This window comes from Syngnathus typhle, linkage group LG5 (assembly GCF_033458585.1).
Source record: "Syngnathus typhle isolate RoL2023-S1 ecotype Sweden linkage group LG5, RoL_Styp_1.0, whole genome shotgun sequence".
NCBI classification, from domain to species: domain Eukaryota; kingdom Metazoa; phylum Chordata; class Actinopteri; order Syngnathiformes; family Syngnathidae; genus Syngnathus; species Syngnathus typhle.
Window position 1 is genome coordinate 20304735 of NC_083742.1, and position 23688 is coordinate 20328422.

The following is a 23688-nucleotide window of genomic DNA, read 5'->3' on the forward strand; positions in this document are numbered from 1 at the left end:
CCTGTTCCCCATACTCCAAAGTGTTCCAGTTTGTTCTCTTAAAATGATTCCTACGTCCATAGTGTAGCTTGCATATTTTCTTTTGGGAGCAGTCTGCTATAATCCATCAAAAGGTCAGAGCTCGCCAACTCCAGTCCTTCCTTACCTTTCTGTTTTTCCATTCTTGTAAATCTTTATTGGAAGGTCAGCGTCAAGTTAAAAAAAAAAAATCAACAATGTTCACGTGCAAGCATGATGTCAGGATGAGAGCAGAAGTCAAGTCATTGTAGTTTGTCCTCGGAGGTTCGGGGCCATATTAACCCCACCCCCGGTGATGTTTTTGGGTCGTGAAGGCTCATGTGCAGAAAGTGATGTGGAAAAGGTCGGACAGTTGGAATGGCTGAGACGTCGGCGGCGCAAAAGGAGGTGGAGGCTCTGCACTGAGATGGAAAGTTCATTTGAAAGGATTTGGAAATAATCCCCCCCAAGTTCGCACATTGTAGGCTGGACCGGGCTCCAACTTGACCCCCTTGTGTGCTTCCCGCGCTAAGAAGTGTTTTCTTGTTTGCCGAGCGTTTCAATGGGACACTGCTTCCACCATTACTCTCGGAGTTCAAAGGCAATCCGGGGAAAGAGCAGCCCCGTTCTGGCTGGCTCTCGTTAGCGGACCCTTGTTGTTTTTCTCCCTTCTATTTCAGCTGCCACTTTGATTCCATCACGCAAGCCCACTGCTGGGTTCGCAAGCCTTTGAAATGAGCAAAAGGCCTGTAATCCAGTTACCCGAGCTGCAGGCCCACTCCTCGGCTCCTGAGACAAAACCTGCGGCACTAATCCCACTGTCACTCGGAGGAACGCTTTGCTACCTGACTGGCGCTGGCAGCCATTTCCAACATTCCCTGTTTGGAAATGTCACTGTGGAGGGTTGGACAAAAGGGAGTGCTAAAAGGCTAGCAGGCCGCTTCTTTCTAAAGATGGGCCTCCATTTTATTTATTTTTTTTGAACAGTCTAAAAATTGGAGAAGAATTGGACGTGATAGAGAAGCTACTGTACCAAAATCAGCAGAGTATAGCATGTTCTAGTAAACACCAGAATGAAAGAAGTCGATTGGACACGCAACTTTTGAGCTGCGTAGCTATGCTGATGCTAAGCTAACGGTCATGCTTACCAATGCCTTTGATGGGAACAACATGGCCACGTTAGCCTGTTAGTCCTTGTGGACTGCACTTCTCAAGCAGTAACTAACTAGCTCGCTAACGGGCTAACCAACCAACCAACTGAATGAACTGAAAAGGGAATTTTTCCCCAATAGCTGCTTTTGCAATTTGGAAATTGCATTCGACAACACTGCAATGTCGATTAGAATTCCATTAGTTCGTCAGTCTTGGAGTTCACCCCAGAGATGTTTTGATGAACTTTTCCCACACCCAACTCATCCAAGCACGCATACTTTGACCTCACTTGAAGATCAGGTTGGAAGAGAAAAGGGCCTTGCTGAAACTGTTCCACTTGCCCTCCCATACATTTGCCTATGGAGTGTAAATGAGCTTTTGTTTGGTGACAGGGGCTTTTGGAGTTCAGGGGGCCATTTCCAGCATACGTCACTATAGAGGAGCCAGAGTGTTTTCTTTTTTTACTTTGACCACAAGGCAAACAACTCCACCCGCAGATAAACAAAACATGAGGCAGGCAGGGGCCCGGCCGGCCACACGCCGAGCAATAAGACGCACACGCAACAAGTCGCGGCGGACTTTGGGTGTGCGAGTCACCGCAACTTTCTGACTTCTTCAAGAAAAAAAACTGTCACGGGAGTCAGATGCGGTGCATTCGCGGGGGTGTTTTTTCCTCCAAACTCGGCAGGCTCAAGCCTAGTCTAACCTTAACCCCTTTTGCGAGAGGCCCCCACTTTTCGAGGAGGGGGTCGTAGATAATGGCGGTGGGGGTGCGCCGATGAGAGAAAGAGACAGAGAGAGGAAAACACAAAACTTGCTGACACGGGGCATAACTTAATTTCCACGGTAGGGGGACAGCTGTGTGGTGTAATCTGCCATGGCAGCCCATTCACACTTCAATGGCAGGCTTGACCCACCAAGGAAAACTGGAAGCGCAGCCAGCTCATTCCCACTGAAGGAGGTGCTGACCGGGCCACCATTTATGGGCTTGTCTTAAAGAAACATACCCCGCTCGCTTGTTATTGATGACCCCCCCAACAACGCACTGACAAGCATGCACGGTTGTGGAATTTCTTAACTCTGTTATGTGTGTGTGGATATGTATATATATATATATGTATCCGTATATATTATGTATTCTCACATCATTTCTGCCGCTTCTTGTTCTTAACTACTCGGCAGATCTCTGTGCTGCCTGGCATGTTTCAACACAACGAGGTACGACACTACGAGGGCAACTCTAAATTTGCCTGTAAAAAAAAAAAAAAAGTATAAAAAAACAGAACTCGACTGGAAAAAAAAAATAAAATCAAAAAACAAACGACAACCCATAACTCAACTGAACTAAATTCTGCCTTCTCTGCCAATAAAACAGATCACTACATTTTGCAATGATTCGATCAACATTGGCTCACAATGTTGCGCGTGTGGCGTCAGTGACGGCATGGCACGACTGTGTGTTTCAATGGTCGTTTGTCTGAAACGTGCTCTGTTTTTGACTGGCGACCAGTTCATGAGTCAGCTGGGATGGGCTCCAGCTCTAATGAGGACAAGCGCTATAGAAGATGGACGGACGGCATTCTTGATATGCCTTTATATGCTAATCTAACTCGTATGGCCCCCAAGCGTAAGGACGGCCTCGCTCTCCTCAATCTTACAAAAGTTGGCCAATTAGAGGAAAGTGTAGGGAGGGGGAAGATAGGGGATTTAGAGCAACATGTTTTTTCCCCACTCCTTTATTTCCCCAACCCTGAATAGGCACTCCAGCACAATCAAGATCCACTTTTGTTCTGCAAGGATAATGCATGGATTTGATTGAAGCTGTTTATTATTGTGGTTGGAATCAGGGCCAGACATTTTTGGTGACCCATGACATTTGCGTGAATTTTGCCATACAACAAAGAGGAAAAGAAAAATCATCACATTTCGACTATGGACATGTTCAACATGGCCGATTTCTATCCATTTCTAAAATCCAATCAAATGGGCTGTACAATGAATGGGCTGTGCGCGAGTTGTAATTTGAATGTAAAGGCGGGCTCACATCGTTATATCATGGATGAAGTTCTCGAATCGGATTTCCAAAGGCGCCGCACTTGTCACAGCATCACTCCGACAAGTCCCCAAACTTAAATATGTAAATGGCGATGCGCTTTGGCCCTCAAATGAATAATGAGGCCCTAGCTTGGGAGTTGCGGGGAGTTAATAGTTTGAGTGTGGAAGTCAATAGGCTCCGGGGTCTCACTCCATTAAGCTGACCCCCCGGGCCACGCATTCATCCCTCACACATTCATTTCCTCCTTTTATGCCGCCTGTGTGAGCGCAGCCAGCCAGCCAGGCAGGCATGCAGCCAGGCTCGCAGGCAGGAGCATGGGCCCACGCAAGCCGGCCGCTTGGCCTCTTGCGTGCACTGTAGGTCATAAATATGTTGGCTATGCCGCGTGAGCTCGACCCGGCCGGCTTTGTTAAGTCCAACGCAAGCGGGAGCCTTCAAAGTAATGAATGAAGAGGCAGGCGTGGGACAGAAGCCGCCTTGAATGCCCACGCACGCACGCACGCATGGCTGAGTTAAGTCTCTTTAGAGTGTCGGTGTGTGGCTTGCTCGGACCCGCCGTACTTTTGTAATGTTTAATAACAGACCTGATCGGTCGGCTCAGCGCTTTGGTCTTTCTGAAAAGTCACTCCTTTTCCATTGCTTTTGGATGTTATTAAATGCTTCCTTTATTTTTGATTTTGATTGACGTGTGCGTTAGCAGCCGTAGAGTGTTTCTTTGCGCGTTTCCCTTGTTCGCAAAAAGTTGAATCCAAAAAAAAAAAAACGGTGTGAAAGTGGTAGTAAGTGATCTGTTTGTTCATCCGATTATCCCCTGAGCTGTGTAAGCGCGAGTCCATTCACCACCGCTGCTCCAGGTCATTTTCTTTCCCGTTGTGTTCTCCTGCGGTGCCTTTTGTAAACATCTTCAAGTGAAATCCCCAGAGCAAACACGTCCCGTCCCGCCTGCGTCTGTGTCTGCCGAGAAGGGAAACGTGTGCTTTTTGGAAACGGACACGTTTTACGTGGCTCCCGAAAACAACAGTTGTGTGCCCGGAAAGACAATTGTTTCCGAATAATTCGGAGGTGTGCATTTTTTGTGAGAAAACAAAACAAAACAAAACATGATGCATCAGACTTGAGCTAAGCACATGATGAATAATCAATCCCCACTTTTGGTGGCACAATGGTGCAGTTTAGTGAAGCAGGCCAGGCCAGAGCAAGGCCGCTGATTTCGGGTCATCAATAAAGCCCTCTTTGTGCAGGCGCTCACAATGGAGCAGCAAGGTTTTCACATGTCTCTGCCTCTCCCGTCTTCTTTTTTGGGAAGGAGCTTCCATGAATTTAACGCAGGCTCGAAAATGTGTTGGCGCCAGTGGGTCTTTACGCTCATAAATATGGGCAAATATTTTTTTTTAAATTGCACGGTATACAAAAAATGGATTAGAACAGTTGATATTTATTGTTTGTGATTGCTTCTAACAGTGAAGAAAACTATGGTCATCTTCAGTTTTTTTCAATTAAAATGAAGAGAAAGAAAAAACATAAATTGGACACTTCATTTGCTTTCGTGGATGTTGTTGGCCTAGATACGGCCTCCGGGCCTTATGTTTGAAAGAAGCAATCCCTCCAATGCCCAGATATGAATGTGTCAAAAATATTTCATTTTACACTTGTAATATTCATCTTTTCAACTCTGATGCGGTAACCGAATATACAACTTCATTCTCGTGCAATTAGTATCGTGTCACTTCCCCCCCGCATGTTCTATAATACTACTTGTATGAATTGGGTCATTCCAATCCTCGGTATAAAAAAAACAATTAAAAGAAACTGATTACAATCATGGCCTACTGAGTGAGGTTTTTTTTTGTTGTTTTTTTTAGCAATGTGTTTCAAAACATACTAGAAATGTGCATTTTAGCTTGAAATAGATGTGAACTTCTTTGCAGGACCGAGGCGCCATTTTGTGGATGAGCCAAACGGTTCAGGATCAGCTGTAGCGGCTGTTGGTTCGCACAAAGCCAAAATGAATCCACGGACGCAACACAAAAGGGGTGAAGACAAACACGCATCTTTGTACATGATCAATTTGGTTACGGGAACACACACAGTCAGCTCGAGAGTCAAACACAAAGTGTGTCAATATTTCCAAGCGTGTGTGAACCTCCAGCTGCTCCCGTGGCAAAGGGAGAACATCATTCATGCTATAAAAGCGCCTTTTCACTCATTCAACTGAATAATCGGCGGCAGTCGGGTCAGGTCAGGTCATGGTTGCGGGATGTGGCCCTCTCAACAATCTCTCCTGGTTCCTTTTTTTAATTTTTTTTAATTTTTTTTTTTATTTCATTTGATATTCAAAGCCAAAAACTGAACGTAGGCTTTATGTTTTGATAACGTGATATACGACTTCTTTCATAGCCCGAAAAGTGTCGGCAAAACCCAAATAGAGATCTCTGTGGTCCATTTGGGGGACGGCAAAAGCATTCACGGCCGCCCGCGATCGGCTCCTCTCTTGTCTTTGCTGAAAAGGAGTTCTTCTCGTCAGACTATCTGCGCCCGAGGCGGCAAATTGTCACGGGCTTAGAGACCAAGTGTCTCACTCATTCCTCTGCGGGCCCGGCCGGGCCCGGCTCGTTTTACAAGCGGTGGAGTATTGCCTTCCAGTGGGTCCTTGGCCTTTGTTTGGCGGGGAAAGGAAACAACAGCTGTTGCTTTCACAGCATTTCTGAAGGAAGCCTTCTTTTTTTTTTTTCCCCCCCTTCTCTTTAAAACAAAAAGCTCTTCTTTTGGCCGAAGGACCAGCGCTGCCAGCGGAGCTATTTGCCCCACATTGCTCACTCACTTTTTTTTATTTTTATTTTAAAAACCCCAAATTGTTCACCTGTTTCATTCCAAGCGGCGATGAAGGACACAGTCCGGATTGGCTTCCAATTATTGTGCCATCCAGCCTGTGTCCGTCCACCTGCTGACAGATTTGCTTAATGAGTCCCTGGCCGGAATGTTAATCGGAGAATCGGACATGTTGCTGGAGATTTGCCCTCTCGGTGGGCCCCTTCAACAGGTGGCCGGCCTCGTCTTTGCCGGGCAGATCTTATATCACCGCTGCGCTACGTGTTAAAGCCCCTGGAAATGAGATTTGGGGGCGGGGCGACCGATCCTTGACATTATTTTCAAACGTACGTGACAATGTATTGAAATAGGTCATTTTTTGACTCCCAAATGTTTCCTCTAAATTGGCAGTTAAATACACCAAAGCTAATGCTACTTAGCAACTTTCGTGACACTGTTTTCCATTGTTGTGTTATGACCAGGGATGCTAACACGCTAACAATAGAGCGTAACGACTTATAAATCCAGTTTCTCTCGTGTCTTTATGAAGAAGAAAATGGATGTCCAATTTAACCTCAGACTGATTTAGGACTCGAGTAGACGGACAATAAATCCCATTTCAAATGAAAGTCACATCTTTAAATCCTGTATTGGATTTAAAACCAGGGGAGAAAAAAATAGCGAGATGTGGATGACGAATTTGCTAACCATACAATTCGAAGCAAATGTCTTGACAATGAACTCGTCATAACTCACATTTTTCTCCAGATTGAAACAAGATTTCGACCAAATCAAAGCATCCGTTAGCCGTTTTGATTTGATTTCAAATATTTGGTCCATCAAGCGGTTGAGCGGCGATGGGAGCCGCAAGCCACGGAAGCCGTCCGGCGCTGTTTGTCTGTCGTTTCTTGTCAAAGTCATAAATGGGCGCAGACAAAAGAAGCCGAGAAGGCAGCCGAGAAAGCAGCCGAGGGATGCCTCCGTATTTAATTGCGCCAGACAATAGCCTGTGGCGACGGCGCTGTAACTGCCAAATGTGATGTTTTTGTTTGTGGTTTGGCTGCGAACGATCGGACGCTGCCTTTCCCCAACAGTAGATGAGCCTGACAATGTTTGCTTTTTTTTTTTCCTGTGGTTAGAAGGGGTACATTTGTCTCGTAGTTGAGCGGGCCTTCCGGCATCAGTTATGATTTTTAGGATGACGCAATAGCGACTCATTACGGAACGGTTGCGCGCAGCTTCTGTCTTTTGCCGACAAAACCACAATGTTTAGTGTTCACGTCGACACACACTTGTAGCACTTGTTTCTTAGCTAACACTTTTACTTGACGAGCAAACGTTGGTTTCAAAGAGAAGTCATTCTCCAAAGATGGAAAGATTACGCTGGCAGGTGTGTTAGACTTTGGCGCTGGACAATTACATTTGAAAACAAGAGCGAGGAAACTTCTTCATGCAACTGTATTAGTTTTGAATCAACGTTTCGCCGGAGAAAGTCCAACGCAAAGCCACACGGCCACTTTGCCGTCACAAGCTTCCATTTCAGACGGAGGTGGATGCCGAGGGAGTACACACTGAAGCGAAAACAGAGCGGCCTGATTTAGAACGTCGATTCTCTGAGGGGAGAGTCTCGCGAAAGCCAATAGCGTCGTCGCATGATGCTGCACCGCAGGAAATGGACTCCCCTGTCCGCCTGAAGCCTTTTTAATGACCGAGTCTGGGACCCGAGCCAACGAGAGCCGCAAAGTTATACTGAGAAAGGTGGGAAAGATTGGAACATGTTTCGTTCACATGTTCAACCTCAAAAGTCAATGCGAAATAGTGAACACAAAGGGTGGAGCAGCACATTGAGACACATCATGTCATATTACCAAAAGGTAGATTCTTTATCTTCTATGAAAAATATTACCGAGTTACAGTCATGGTAGAAGAAACTTATTCTTCCTCTTGACCAGACTATCATAGTGCCAACTACTGGCCCGGCATGCATACGACAGCTTTGCAGTTTGGCGGCTTCCTTGTTAGCCGCACCTTCTACAGCAAACATGCGAGATTCAGTCGCTGATGGGAGGCTTTAGAACACAGACAATAAAAGTTAATTGAGCAAAACTCCCTTTGTTCACCTTCACCAACGAGCAGTCCCGCCTTATTCCAGATGGAAAAGGGCCAGGCCCAAAAAGATTAGCTCACCGCTGACGCACTGGCCAAGGCAAACTCGCACTCGTGTTTAAGGACATTTTTCCTCTTGCAAACCACAGACTTTCCGCCAGTGGCTTTGAAAGAGGCCGTCCGTCCGTCCGTCCGTGTGTGAGAGAGAGAGAGAGAGATTAAATGTGCCTGTACAACACACACACACACACTAAAACTTGCTCTAATACGTGTTTTAATTCTAATTGCATGTTGAGATGTTTTTCGGCGGGCTTTGATGTGTTGCTATGTCCCGCTTTGGAAGTATAAGCTAATTACAAATTTACGATTAGCGGGTACTCAAAGTGATTTTTTCTTTTCTTTTTTTATGTGGGATTACCGTGTGTGTTCGAAAATCACCTGCAGGCACAAAGCTCAATACAGCGTTGAAACTACAGCCGCTTTTTTATTTGTTACTTAGCGGCCTATTGTCCACAAAACCCTGTCCTGGTCCCACAATCATTTTGTGACGGAAAGAGAGAGAGAAGAGTGGTTAAAATGTCGACGATTGTATATTTTGCAAACAATACAACTTTTCATTTGTGGAGTTGGTGCACCAATGTAATTTGCACAATTGTATTTATTTGTTGTCATCCTTGTCTCCCTTTTTTTAACTGGTTTTAAAGCGTCTTCTGTCAAATTGTCTTTAAACAGGAATTTATCAAACGCTAACCAAACTGAACTCAATTTGCAACAATTGATTTTGGCCTTTTTAAAGTCCACCACTAAATGACTCAACTGAAATCAGACTGAAAATTAATGTAAATACATATTTGACTATTTCCATAATATATGAATTTTTTGAACATGTTGCACAATGTCCTTTTCAATACAAATATTTAATAATCTATTGCACAAAAAAAATCGGATCCATCTTTTTTTTTTAGCCGGCCAGCTGTGAGTAGTTTGGTCAGCCATGGGAAATGTCTCTCCCATTAACTTGTCTGCTGCTTTTGCTCGCCTCTTATCTTGCGGCTTCAGTGAACAATCAGTCCTCCAATAAATACACCCAAATATTTCCTGATGATTCAAATCTGTGATATCTGAGAGCACGCCATGTCTCTTCGCCATGTCGGTTTGCGTCGATGCGTTCTTAGTTGACGTTTGAGCAGCAAGTTAAATCAGCAAGACGGCGGAGTTCTTACGCAACGATTGGCCTCTGACTTGTCAGCTCTTTTGCTGAGTGCTAGAAAAGAAAGGATACTTGAGAGGCAGCATGCTGGCTCTTTACGTGTGGTGATAAAGACTTTATGTGAGCGAGGCAGGTCCGCCATCTTGGACTTGTTGCTTTGCTCTGCGTGACGTCAGCCTTTCGCCAGCCAACTTCAATTTAGTACAACCAGCTGGCGTAACTGTGGCTTTTATGCGGGCCAAAGAAAAATGTTGCGCAATACTCTGTCGCAATGCCATCTCCATTGTACAGCTGCCATTGATTGATTGATTGATTGATTGATTCTGGAAAGCCATTCAAACTTAGTGTGAACATCAAAATAAGAGAGTCTGTTTTTTGTCGGCCGTCTGCTTGCTCATCCCGCTTGTTTGCAGCAACAGACATTCTTTGCCACAAGTGGAAGATAGCGGCAGCGTGAGATGACCAGATAAGACCAGACTGTCATGACATGCACGATGCCCCCTCTTCGCAGTTCAGAGACAGAGCGCAAACGAAACGCTTGCGTTTGTCTTTTCTTTTTTTGGGTACTCGCCAAAACCAAAGTGGACATTGTCGCGCCACATGTGCTATTTTATTGTGCTAAAAACAGATGTTGGCAAACCAAATGCGAGGTCAAAGTCAAAAGTGAGATGTAGAAAGCTGACACGGCCCGTTTCCAACATGTTCTGCCTCGGGGAGCGTTTTCATGCCAGATGCTTTTCATAACGCATCCCCCAGCCGAGCGTGTACAGTAGGTTATTAAGAAAAAAAAGAACTTGCTTCAGGTCCTGAATGCGGGCTTGTAAAAATCCTGACTTGGTGATTTTAATTTCCTCTGTCTGCAAATTTTTCAATTTCCTTTGGCGGATGAAGTCCCCATTTGCTCAGCATGATGCAGGCGGGAGATGTGCCACGTTGTCGCTTCCTTCACATGTGGCCTTAAAGTCCGTTCTTATTCTGTCATTATTTATTAGGCCCATTTTGACCACAACAGAGTGCAGCTGTCTCTCTCGCTAGCTAGCTAACTAGTTCGCTTTGGCTACACCCTAAAAATGTATCTTACAATTCACAGAAGAGCTTGTCGTTTTCTTGATCTATTTTTTGAATCCAAGTCATTTTGAAGCCTCATTTTGATGTCTACCCAGCATTTTTCCCATTTCAATTTGGCAGAGTCGCTCTTCTTTGTGGCGTACCCAATTGGGAAAACATTTATTTTAACTTTACAGGGCCTTTCAGCGCTTGGCTTCAGGGCACCTTCATAAACGGTCAAATGAACATTTTGAGCGGGCGGCATTGTAATTCTCCCCGGTGTCCGTTTTTCCCCTCGACGCAGCGCAACTGCTCATTATGTCGACGGCGCCGAGTACAACTTGCGTTGAGTCGGTTCAAAGTGGTGTCAGCGGGCTCGCTCCGACGTTCGATTCCGCGCGAGTGGAGGATCATCCATTCAAAGCAATTTGCCAAAGACAGCAGGCTGACATGCCGCCCCACGTTCTCATTCAACCCATTTCACAGCTAGCATTGAAGTGGGATCCGACTTTATTAGTAGTTTGTTCTTGAAGACCGCACTTATTGATGCCAGCTGTTTTAGTGACAACGGTTTGGCCCTCGCATTGTTCTTTTAAATCTCATTTTTAATCGTGGCTGCATAAAAGCCACATAAAACCTTTTTTGACAAAGAATCTTTTGTCCATTTATGAATTTCTTTTGTTAGAATCGGAGCTGAACAAGTCTGAGAAGAAAAAATCGCATGAGAGAAACAATAAGAATCTCCATTTATTCACAAATCTTCTGATTTGAACACTAGAATTGGATTTATTCTCCAGGTTAATGATACTTTCTGCCATCTATTGCTCCGGTGTCCAATCTAAGGCCCCGGGGCCATAGCCGGCTCACCACATCATTCAATGTGGCCCATGAGAGCAAATCATGTCAGCTTTTATGATCCTTGCTAAAACCTGTACTAAAATCACACCTTTTAATTTGGCGAGCGCTCCGTGCAGAAGCGTTTTTTGTTAACCCCCGCCCGCCCTACTCCAAGATGTCAGTGATGTCATGTAGATTCCAATGTGCAGTGTATCATTTACTCGTGTCAGTTGTCATCATTCAGCAACCCGCCTATCGCAAGTGACGACCTGTCGATGTATTTGCACGATACATCCCGGCTCTCTTTGATGTTTCTCTCTCTCCTCCCTCTCCTCTCTCAATCAATTTCCGTCCAAGCCACCGGTGGGCGTGACGGTCCACATGGCTCGGAGGGTTTGACAGCCAGCCAAGATGGAGAAGGAAGCCTTCAGCTGACTTTATTTTTACGAGAGGCAAACCGCAGTAAACAAACAAAAAAGCACATAAATGGTTCATGAACTAGCCTCAAAAACCAAAAGCCTAAAAGCGGTTCTGCAGGAAGTCTTTTGGATCACACGATTATAATGAGCCCTATTTCTTTTTAGCTTGTTTTATAAAACGTAGCTCGTATTTGGTAACCAAAGCAATCTGACTTGACATATACGTAGCTCCACGAGTACGTCATGCTGGACAATTTTGCTTAGATATTTGTAGCCAGTAGCTCATTGAGTGGGTGGCCTTCAAGAACAAAATGGACTGGAGAATTTGCTTGGAAGAGACAGTATGCGCAAAGTGTATGTTCTTCTGTGAGTTTTAGCTTGTATTTTTCTAAATCTTTGATTCTATTTATTCCGTTTATTTTTTATCTCATGCGCGGATCGGTTGGCACTTTTTAAATGTCGTTGTACATGTTACAATGACAAATAAAGATCTATTCTATTCTAAATTGCAAGAATCTTACAAAATGACAAAAGCAATCAGTGGATTTTGAAGCAATACTGTGGCAATGTTAAGAATGCTAAAAACAAGCTGAAAAGCTCATTGAATTACCGTAATTTTCGGACTATAAGTCGCACCGGAGTATAAGTGGCACCCGCCATAAAATGCCCAAAAAAGTGAAAAAAAACCTATGTATATAAGTCGCTCCTGAGTATAAGTCGCCCCCCCACCCAAACTATGAAAAAACCCGCGACTTATAGTCCGAAAATTACGGTAGCACCTGTTTGTGTACAAGTGTTGCTGCACCGATTTTGTTCAAATGTTTTTTTTCCCTCTTTAAACGGCATCTATGTTGAATGCAAGCACGTCAATGGCGTTTTGCATCATTAGCATTCGACAGAATTGTACCTTCGGCTAGCTAACCGAAAAGTATTTTATTGTTCTTCCTGTCATGACGTTACAAGTTTAGAAAGACAAACAGACACCGCAAGGCTCGCGGGGATTTTCGAAGGCTGTCTTAAAAGACGAAATTCTCCAAGCACTGGCTGTAATGTAAAGCTTTGCTTTGCTTCACTTCTAAATTGGCAACATATGATCCCTATAAAGTTTTTTTTTTTCCCCCCCTCGCACAATACCTGTACTATGCGCTGTGGCTGACACGTACTTAGTAACGGCACCAAATAATTACCATACAATAACATGTTTCTGTTCACATGGCGTAAAGTTGTGCCACAGGACATGGACGTTCAATTAGGTACGTTTTGGTGCAACAAACGCGTACGTACATGCCTTTTTCTCGCCAGCCGCACTGAGCGGACAGATTGTCTTTGTTTTTTTAAGTCATTCATTATGAGGACTAAAGCTAACAACATCTGGAGTCACTAAAGCACTATTAGCGGCGAGCTTATAATTGGCCTTGACCTCGTATTCGGTCGGAGAGGTCATTGGTCAGAAGAAGTTGGCTAGTTTAGCAACAGGAAAATTCGTTTCCTGTTATTCAACGAAAATGAGCGTAAAGTTAACGAAGGGTCATTAGGAAGCGTCCACGCAGCTGCTTTTCTAAGCAGAACGGGATTGAAGCCAAATATTAAAAGCAGCCTGGCATCTTTCTTTGATACACGCTCTCACTAAGGTTTTTGTTCTGGGCTCCAAACGAAATCATAAACTTTGAGTGAAATATTTGAAGCTCTCCACGCGGCCTGCAGCGAATGGAAAATGTCTGACTGAGACGACGGCTCGCTGCTGCTCCCGTACGTGTGCACGGGAGACAAAAAAGGCCCGAGGCCCGCTTGCTCTGATACTAACCGAGTCCATATGCATGGGCTGCGGACGTCCGACTGACTTGGAAGACTGAAGCCGAGCGGGGCTGCTTAAACAAAATCTGGATGGACGTAGAGATCTCCTAAAATGTTTGTAGGCATGGCTTTTGTTGTTTTTTTGTGGAATCTAATTTGCTAGCAAAAGTACATTTAAGATTTTTTTAAGACATTTTAAGATCCATTTTCAATATAAAACCCTTTTATTCATGTTTTAGTGAACAATCCAATCCAAATTAGGAGCACTTGGCCTTCTGCTGTCTCCTGAGTGCCATTGGCAATTCTTCTATTTTTGACGCCATCAAAATTGAAGACTGTGTTTTTTTTTTTCTTTCTTCTTTCTTCCAATGAATTTTTGTTTCGGAGCTTTTGGAGAGCAGGGTGGTGAAAAGCTCTGTTGGCACCGAGATGGGCTGTGTGTGAATGAGCTCGCTGAGAAAGCCGACAACAGGTAACAAGGACCCACTGCTGAGAGACAGATGGCTGAGCTCCACAATAAGAGGCCCGTGGGCATCCGCGTGTGTGTGTGTGTGTTTGTGTGCGCGCGTGCGTGCGTGCGCGTGTGCGACTTGCTTGCATTCTTTGCATATAAATTTGTCCAGTGAGTAATCAAAGGATGGGCTGTGAATGAGTGTTTGATTGAATCTCTTTGCAGGGTTACTCACTCTTTGCTCTCCAATGAAGGACAGCCGCTCGATTAAAAGAGCTACACAACATGGCTGAAGGGTTTCACAGAATTGCAAAATAGAAACATCACAAATTGCACTGAAACTTAAACCACGGGATGGAAGTTGATTGTTGGACAAACTTTTTAGTTGGCTTATTATTTGAGGGTTTTTTTCTTCGTTTGGTTTTTCTTTTTGAAAAAGGTTAGATGCATCACAGCCCTCAAGTCTTAAAGCTCGCTTGGTCTGATTTGACATCCCTCCTCTCTCTCTCTCTCTCAAATAATCTTGATCTCAACTGCTCATCAGTACGGCACTAATATGGGCTGTTCTTCACAGAGGATGAATAAGATATGACTGCTATTCCAATGTGTGTTGTTGTTTATAGTAATGCAACAATGAGGCTAATTAGCATTGAGCTAGCAGACTGAAATGCTACGCTCTGTGTTTTAAATTCTATTTTTTTACTTTTCAAGTTTGGTTTCGGTAAAATCTACGGATATGCCGGTTTTCGCCCCTCGTCGGGGAGTGGACTGGACATCATGGCATTGTTTTTAATGGCTGGGAAAAGTAGCGCCGTACCGTGGAAAAGCACCGCAAAGTACATATATTGCACAGAGAGGATACATATCGGCAATTTGGACGGCTTCCTAAAATTTCACAGCCGATCAGCGATGGTGTAAACAACACGGACGGACGGAAGGCACCCTTTTTTGGGGCTTGTTCTTCTCTCCCATCTGCGATGACGGCAAGGGAGCATGAATAGCAGTGGAGCATGCAGGCGTAGCACGGATGATGAGTGAGGAGCTCAGATTGGAGGGCTCGGCTCTCTGTAATTGATACTTGCACCACCGTGCACCCCCCGCCACCCCCAGCCCAATTCACCGCCCCTCTTTTGGAGAGAAAATGGCCAGTAAAGTCAAACCTCATCCATTCTGGAACACTGCCAGCGAATTAGTCATCGCCGCGGCTATCTGGGCCGACCGACAAGGAATCGTAAGGAATACGCACACCCGCACGCGGCTATTTTCTGGAAGTGAGTTAGCCGACTGCGGTGGCTCTCCACGCAAGATTTTCGAGGCTAACCGGTGTTTGCTTTGTGGAAATCCCTTTGGCGGGCGCTTTGGATGGACGACCTGCGCGAGCCCCCGGTCACGTGGTTCCTCCGTGTTTTCAGTTCCACATGTACTGTGACAATTCTGCCTTTCTTTATGGTAGAAATAGGCCTAGCGGTGTCAGAAATAATTGTTCTTTTTTTTGTTTTTTAAGCGGGGCTGAAATACATATTGACGTTGAGGAAGCGATAACGTCTTTCAAGAGTTTGTACGTGGCAACTTCGACCGCTCAGAAGTCGACCTGCGGGTTTCAAGTGAAAGCTGGGCCAGAGTCTCATCTGTTTTCCATTCTGCCTGCCCCGTCCAATGAAACCTGAGCGCCTGTAGAGGAGAACTGAATTATGGCTCCATCAATAAATGGCGTATTTCCCCTCTTTGAAGCTGCACGCACGCGTGATGGAAAGTGGGACATTGTCACGTGTTCCAAGTTATTACCCAATTCCCGGCCGCAGATCTGGCCGGCTGCTCCCGACGTCTGGGGATGTCGGCCGCTGACTTGATCTAGTCTGACAGCAGGCAGAGCCGGTGTCAGAACAGTTTTCGATCCAACGAAAGAAAAATCGGCCAAGCGGTGCGAAAGGAGACTAGAGATGATAGAGTTTGTGACGCTGGTGGATATCTTTACCAGCTGGTGAATAGTCAGCTCTTGAGTCATTTGGAGGAGCTTATAAAGCATTTGCCTGCCTCCCCTTCTTTAATTGTGCCTCTCACGGAACAATTGGGGGGGGGGGGGGCTTGTCCCTTTTGTCTTATTTGACAGTAGATGAAAACGGAGGAAGATAGGATCAGAATCAGAATCTGCTTTATTGGCCAAGTTAGTGCGTGGCAAACAAGGAATTTGACTCCGCAATAAAAACAAGTTGCACACCCTAAGTTAGATCAATGTGAAAGATTATTTCTATGTTTATATATCATTTATATAAAATGAAATCTCATTTATATGATAGGTCCATCGAGACAAATAACTTTGCTTGTGTTTGTTACAATGCATCATATTCGAGAAAGGAAAAGAAAGAGAGTCAAAGTTAGTACGCTTAAGACTTGGATAAAGTTCCACCCTGAGAAGGTTCCACCCTTCGGGGGAACCGGCGGCAGCCTCGTCTCGGACTATTTGCGGCAACGCGACTCCCCTCCTTTCCTTCCGGGCCAATTCTGGAGCCACGCACTCGCAAGGTGCCCAATGGCAGGCTTCAGCTTGTTGAGTTGGGCCGTTGAAACGCTACGTGATCCAGAAACAAAGACGTCCGTCAAAAAAGCAACATTTTTGGACTCACTAAATGGATTCGGATTACTTACAGGAAGTCTGAGTGATGCGGTGGTGCAAGGCAATCATTGCTGCGCCGTGAAAGCCTTTTCTTTCTATATCTCAAATCAGCTTTCCAAAAAAGGAGACATTGTGAAGTCGTCGCCTTGCTCTTCTCTGTGTCTATCCATCTCTATCTGTCTCCTTGTCCGCCCACACTCTCGCCGCCTGTCATTTTCCGGGGAAAGTATAGAAGGCCGCGGACAGATCCGTCTGAGCTAAAAGACGGCAGACACCTGCCTGCTGCTCATTTCTAACTTTTACTCGCTGTCCAAGGCAGCCGTCTCGCGGACAGGCGCCGGCGGCGCGTACTTTTATCTTCTCGGCGCTGAAAACCGAGAAGATTGATTCCAGTCTGTTCCCGTCCGTCCCCCGCGCGAAGATTGCCACTCATCAGCGAGTTGAGTTTTTCACCACAAATGTTCAAATTTGGATTTGCATATTTTCAAGATTTAATTTCAACAATAGAAATGGCTTTTTTGTATTCTTATAATGAACTTTAGTATAATTGAGTGGACGTGCCACTTGATCAGCAAGCAGAGACAATGAAAAACATGCGGATGCTTGAACCCAACACACAGGTGTTGAAAAGATACAAGGGAGCAGAAAAGCTGAAAATGAGCCCCATAAATACCACGACGTGCTTTGACAAGCGAGACACGAGGGCACCGGGCTGTTTTGCCAAAGGATATCTATCGGAAAGACGCATTCCAAAGTCTGTTGATTACACTTTGGCTTCTCGTTTAACTGAAGCCGCCATTTACCAGATGCTTGTACTTTTTGCTTTCCTTCATGACGTTGATGGAAAATAATGCATGTTATGTAATTGGGCAAGTGTGACTTTTTCCACTTATAATTGGAGTTCTTTTTTTTTTGCTTAACTCATCATCAGGGTTCGTGGGAGAAGGGGAGTCTCTTGTATTGAACAGCTTACTGCAATTACAATTTATTTAAGGCGCACAAGGAATCCTTTCACTGTCGAATAAATCCCAGTGAATTCCTCCGACTCTGACGAGGTTTTTCCCTCCCTGTAATTATCCTCCAGCGCAGCGACATCAGCCCCCCTTTCACCCCTCGCAGCTTTGCACTTGTAATTAAATCATAAAACAGGTACTGCAAGAAAAAAATAACATTCAATCACATGACAAAACTGACTTGGGCATTACAGTGGTTATTTGAATGGGTACAGAGCGAGCTAATAATATCCTCTTAATGCCAAAGATATTTAGGTAAACATCAGGTCTTTTGTTGGTGCGGTCTTCAAACCACCAGCGAGAAACACTCACAGGTAAATTGTGTTTTTTCAGTTGCTATTGTTAAATTAGCATTTTTTCTGGTCACACAGCTATTGTTGCTATGCTATTGTTTTGATAGCATAAAAGCCGACATCAGCGCTAGCTAGCTCTCAGTTGAGTCTGTTTTTTTGTTTGTTTTTTCAAACACAATGACTTGTATTTGAGTCCATAGTATGATTACGGACCTACACACCTACACACCTACACACCTACACACACCTACACACACACACACAAAGCGTTTGCGTGAAGCTCTTTGTCGTTGCTCGACGGAGCCTCGCTAGCCCGCTTACTCCTTCCCATTGGCTAGCATTGCAGTTGTCCACTTGATACTTTTTTCTGATTTCTTCTGGCCCTTGTGGCCCGAATGCCTAATTTAACATGGCTTCTTTTGTGCGCTGCTCTTTTGCGGCGAGCCCTTTGGAAGCGGGGGCCACGCTGCCGTCGGGGACCAGGGGCCACTCGCTCGCTCGTCTTCCATTGTGACACAAGGCAAGGCATCCGAGCTGTCAGGTCTCTGTGTCACACTTGTCGGCGGGCGAGACGCGGCCAAGCCACAGCGCAGCGAGGGGTCGGAACCATCGCTCATCTCCAAACATGCCTACCTGGGTTGTTTAGCAACCGCCGACGCTGGCCGCCCGCCGGCGGCGTTTGCGCTTGGCCGCTGCTTTTAGCGACGCTAACCAAACAACACGACGGCTGCTTTTGGCGAAGAGGAGGGAGGAGCGACCGTGAGACCACACCGCGTGTTCTTTCACGGTGGCTCGTCATGGCACCGAACGTCAAGTGTGGAATGGACACTCCTGTCATGTGACTGGGATCTGCGTGATTGATCATCATACAGTCAATTGAAGAGAGATGGAGCCCCATTTCCCACCAGCCATCTTTGCTCACATAATACGAGCCTCTACTGGGCATGAATATTTTAGTTTTGAAATAAAAGCTAGAGTAGGCTGCTGAGAAAATCCTACCCGGCCGGGCACAGGCATCAAAGTGCTTTGTCACGTTCTTACGCATGGCATCAAGGAACTATCAAGGAAGTGTGGAGGAGCTTTGCTAGTTGTGTTGTGCCACCGTTTTGCGGCGTCTTGGGTCAAATTGGTGTCTTACGCAAGTAACCTATACATAAGGGCATGACCAGATGGAATTCTTATGTTGATCTCATTCAGTGAGGTGAGCTTGCCAACGCCAGTCGGAGAAAAACTTCCTCTTCCTTTCATCTCCTCTCTAATCTTGTGTTTGCGCAGCTCTCCCTCCGTCTTGTCAGCGTAGTTTGTTTCGGTTTCATAGCCGTCAATAGCGTGGCCTGGCTCCCTCTCGAGGTATCAGCCGCATCTGAAAAGCTTGCCGCTGAGAGATCCCCAGCTTTTGAAACCCTTCCGCAGCCGCCATCCAAAATAATTAAGGCCAACCTGGACGGTTGGCTGCAAAGAAAACCTTCTTTTGTCACTGCAAATTTGCTCTCCCTCCTTTCAACACTTGCTGAGCTCAAGCTTAGAAGGCAGCAAAGACTTTTATCTTTGACCATACCAAATTTGACCATAATAAATACAGGAAATAAATCATTAGGCTCCAAATTCTCACCTTTCCTTCTCCACATTTGCATTCCACTCGTCTCCCACGCTTTTCGTAAACTTCAAATTGCCGTGTCAGTGATATTAATTCAAGTGATGACCGATGGCATTAACGCGTTCGATATCCAATCACTGGTGAACTAAAGGTACAATAAACCCCCAAATTAAGGAAAAAGATGAATAAATAATGAAATAAAAACTCCCATAAGTGCAAAGCGCTAGCAAAGCGAATGAGAAAAGGCCAAACACGGAAGGTGTTCACGTCCGAGCGCAGCAGGCAGCAGGCAGCAGACAGCAGACAGCAGGCAGCAGACAGCAGACGACAGCAGACGACAGCAGACAGCAGGCAGCAGGCAGCAGACAGCAGGCAACAGACAGCAGGCAGCAGCAGACAGCAGCAGACAGCAGCAGACAGCATGAGAAGCCTTGTTTTTCTTCCAGCTCAACGGTCGGTCCATGAGTCATGTTGGAGCGTGGCGCCGTGGCGCAGACATTTGACAGTATTTTGACAATTCTTAAGACTAACTGGGGCAATTAGGGGAGGCCATTCCGGACAGATGCGGACGGGTGGCTGGCTGGCTGAAGTTGCCGGCTACAAAAGCCTCTCTTATTCGCCTGGAGTCAGTCGGGTCGTCTCTCCGTTAAAAGTAGCAGCCCAGCGAGCTCCACTTACAGTGAGGTCACGTTTATTCAGGGCATGATGTCACTTCAGGGTGTGACATCACGTCAGGGTGCGTTGAGGCGGGAGGCGGCGAGCGATGAGCCGCACTGCCTTCATTCCCAAACACCAGATTACTCAAAGTCTCTCTGTTCACCGTAGCAACTGAATATTTTGCCAACGGCCGGAATGTAAACATGAACAGGCGTGCCGCGCCGCGCCGCGCCGCGCCGCGCCGCGCCGCTCGCTTCCACGGGCCCGTGTTCTTCAGTCTGAGGCCTTCTGGTTGGGGAAGCTCTTGTCATTCCTATCAAGCCTCTTTTGAATTCTTAGTAACACAAATGTGCAAGCTAAGCAATAGAAAGTACTCCAAACTTCAAATGCCGGTCAGCCCACCTGGTTGCCATAGGTTGGTGCCGGTAGCCGCCATTAACACTCGGACCAATACAGGCCCGAGGGATTTTGCTCCACTCCAATGTAACGAGAGATGACCTGCGGCTATTTATAGGCTGTAAAAAACCCCGTCGAGACTCGAGTGCTTCGGCGCAAAAGGTTGCAGACGCGGGTCAGCACCGGCTCAAGAATGTGACCCGAATCGTGTTGACCTGCTGAGACGTGCTCAAATGCTTAATGGTGAAAATGCTCCGATATCATGTTTAGTTATTTATCTTCATCAAGCGTCTCGGTGGTGGGGCGGCGCCGTATCGCCCTCTATTGGCCAACTGCAATTGAGCAAATATGATGGCGGTAGCGGTGGAGCCCAAAGTCTTCAACCTGGATGTCCAAGTGTTGTTATTGAACAAATCGCCGGGCATTGTGGTGATGATGCCCCCCCCCCCCCCCCCCTTCAGTCCTCAGAAGGAGGCCCCGCCAACAGCCACTTTCACACCTCTCTTGGTGAGCAGCAGTACTCGCTCGACTCCAGCACTTTCCTTTCAGGCCAGGAAAATATACCACACACGCTCCAAAACAGATTCATGGCAAGAGGACCACTCTTTCTTGAGCGCTTCATCGGAAAGAGGAGCACAGGCTCACTTGAAATGTTTATGGGGCTTTTTTTTCTTCTTCTTCTTCTTCAATAGGGCAAAAGGTGCGAGCAAGCAAGTCAAACAGCTTGGAAGCTTCACCAAAGTGGCAAATATGAATCACTGCACCGTGGATGCCAGAAAGGCCTTTGCCGTGTTGCTAAGCGAGCCCTCGGGGGGGGGGGGGGGGGTGAGCACTTCAGCTAGCCTCACAGCAGCACCGCACGCTAGATATGACTCGATGCTGCCGTTCCCTCCCTCCCTCCCCGGCCGGCCGGCAGCCTGGGTGGTCCGCGCTTGATTTAATACTGCCCCACATTAGCGCCGCGAGCCGGTGATTTATGCAGCTGTCGGCTTCGACTTCATCAGCCCCGTCAGCCGGCGGTGAATTGTGGGTACGCTGGCGAGGTCTTCACGCCGAGCGCCTCCCACTTGAAGGTCAAAGAAAGCCAGCCGTGAGAGGCAGAGCTGAGACCAATACGATTTGGATCAATCACAAGCGCTGCTCTGTGGAGAGCGTCCAGTCTAAACATCTGGCTAGCTAAACGTTGAAGGTTGCTCCGCGGTGAAAAAGGAGTCATTCATGAAGCCCGCCCGCCCGCCGGCCGGCCGACCGGCCGACCTGCCTGCGCTGTCAGAAGACTGTACAGTGCACTGATGGAAGATGCTCCATACGTCCCGTGCACGTCGTTTTGCCTGATGCAGCTGTGTTGTGATTGTCGCTCCTCCAGACCTACATGGTCGTCCGCGTTAGCGGCAAATGTTGCTGTTGGCCTCACGCGGGGAGCGAGCGAGCGAGCGACTGCTGGAGAAACGCCGCCTCTCGGTGTGAAGCCGTTTGCCTCATTGATGCTGCCGCACAAGCACACGTCCTATTTTGAAGATGCGAGCTGAAAACAAACACACCCTTCAGTACGCTAGAAGGTCTGATCAAAAGATTAGAAGCGTATCATTTAGCCGCAAAATAATATTCAAGATGGCAGCTCGCTTGGCCCAAGCTAAACTAACTCGACTGGCGGCTGACCATAATTTCGGGTTCCGTCTCATTGGCGCGCTCGGGTGTAGGTGTCGGAGACGTGTTGTGAATTGCAAATGGTTGGGAACCATTCAAAAATGCATTTCTGGAGTCCAGAAGCAACACGAGTCTGGCATGAACAAGGCGGAGTCGCGTCACAGTGGAGGCTTTTGCTTGCCAGTGGGTGTGTGTGTGTGTGTGTGTGTGTGTGTTTTAAAATCCACTATTTGGCCTGCACTATCCACAGAGACTACCCGAGCGGTTGCGATGGTGACAAAGAAAACAGAGGCGCAGCGACCGTCCTTAACCACAAGGAAAAATGAAGGCGGACAAATTTCGACTCTTGCTCGGGAGATATACAGGAATAGTTTGCGTGTAGGAAAATGCAATGATCTTTTCTCTCCGCTAGGTCGTTACGGGAGAAGACTCACATTTGTGTGTGACGACGGCATGCTAATTGGCTAATGGCAATAAAGCGAGCATTGAAGCGCTCGTATGAAATGCGCTGAAGCAATGGCGTCCCGGTCAGTGGAGGGGCCACTTGAGCGTGTGCTACTTTGCAAATACTAAGTGTGAGGAGAAAGAGAGGTTTGCTCAGCTCACTGAAGCGTTGTGACCCTTGGAGTTCCATTGAAGCGTTGAGCACCGATCCAACAGGGAGGGACTCCCGACTCCACGTACATATGCCGTCCTGCCTCGCTCCGTCTGTTGACACTCTTCTACTCCATTGACTCTTTCATTAACCCCTTGTCTAAATGTTTTTTTTTTGGTTTGGTCTTTTCAACTCACACACTTCACTCAAGGCAACCCTGCTAGGATCTCTGGTTCTGATGTTCCCTCTTGTGGTGGGATTTGATACAGTATGGGAGGGACTCGGCTCACGTCCTTGGAAAATGTCTTTTCTACTCCAACTTTGAACCTAATGTTCCGACTTCAAGTAATGGGAAGCATTTACACGACATTTCCGAATAAAACAGGGGCCAGCGCCGGGCACCTGAGCAAATGGTGACATGCGTTTCTGGCCGGTCTTGTGAATATTAGTAACTTTAAATAAACGGCCCAACATTTGGGTTTCGGCATTGCTTTGCATGTTGTTGCTTTTCCTCCTGCACCTGAGAAGCAAGTCTGTCGACTCGTGTGGAGGAGGGTCACTTCCCCCACAAGTTCACTACAAAAGCTCTTCTTATGCACTGCAGAGGTGAATTTAAAGAGCGCCCACTAGTGGTCAGAGCAAGTAATAACGACAGGAATCAGTGGATCCATAGAACAATAAAGTGAGGGAAAAGAAATGAATTTCTAATTTTTATACCTCGTGTGGGGCTTAACTGGAAATGGTTGTAAATGGATTTTTCTGTCTTAGTTTGTGACTTTGTGTGGGATTAGATGATGGTACAAATATCAACTTGGTGTTTTGTTCAAATCTTTTCATTCTGATCAAGCTTCATCGTGACATGCTACTTTTTGATGAAGCAGTGATAAGAAATGTTGATGATCTAATTGGACTTTCTTATTGAATGCAGTTTATTCTCTCTACTGTAGATGCTGTCTTGTGAGCAAATGTTGAAGACGTTTTGGCATAAGGTAATGCAAA

General features: G+C 46.3%; 1 long non-coding RNA gene across 1 annotated transcript in view; it reads left to right on the forward strand.

The window, feature by feature from the left end:
* The window catches only part of LOC133154556 (uncharacterized), a 59358-nt gene that overhangs the window by 11838 nt on the left and 23832 nt on the right, over positions 1 to 23688 (forward strand). Inside the window, exon 2 of the long non-coding RNA XR_009714489.1 lies at positions 23637 to 23678. This is a non-coding gene — a long non-coding RNA (uncharacterized LOC133154556). The remainder of the gene's footprint in view (positions 1 to 23636; positions 23679 to 23688) is intronic.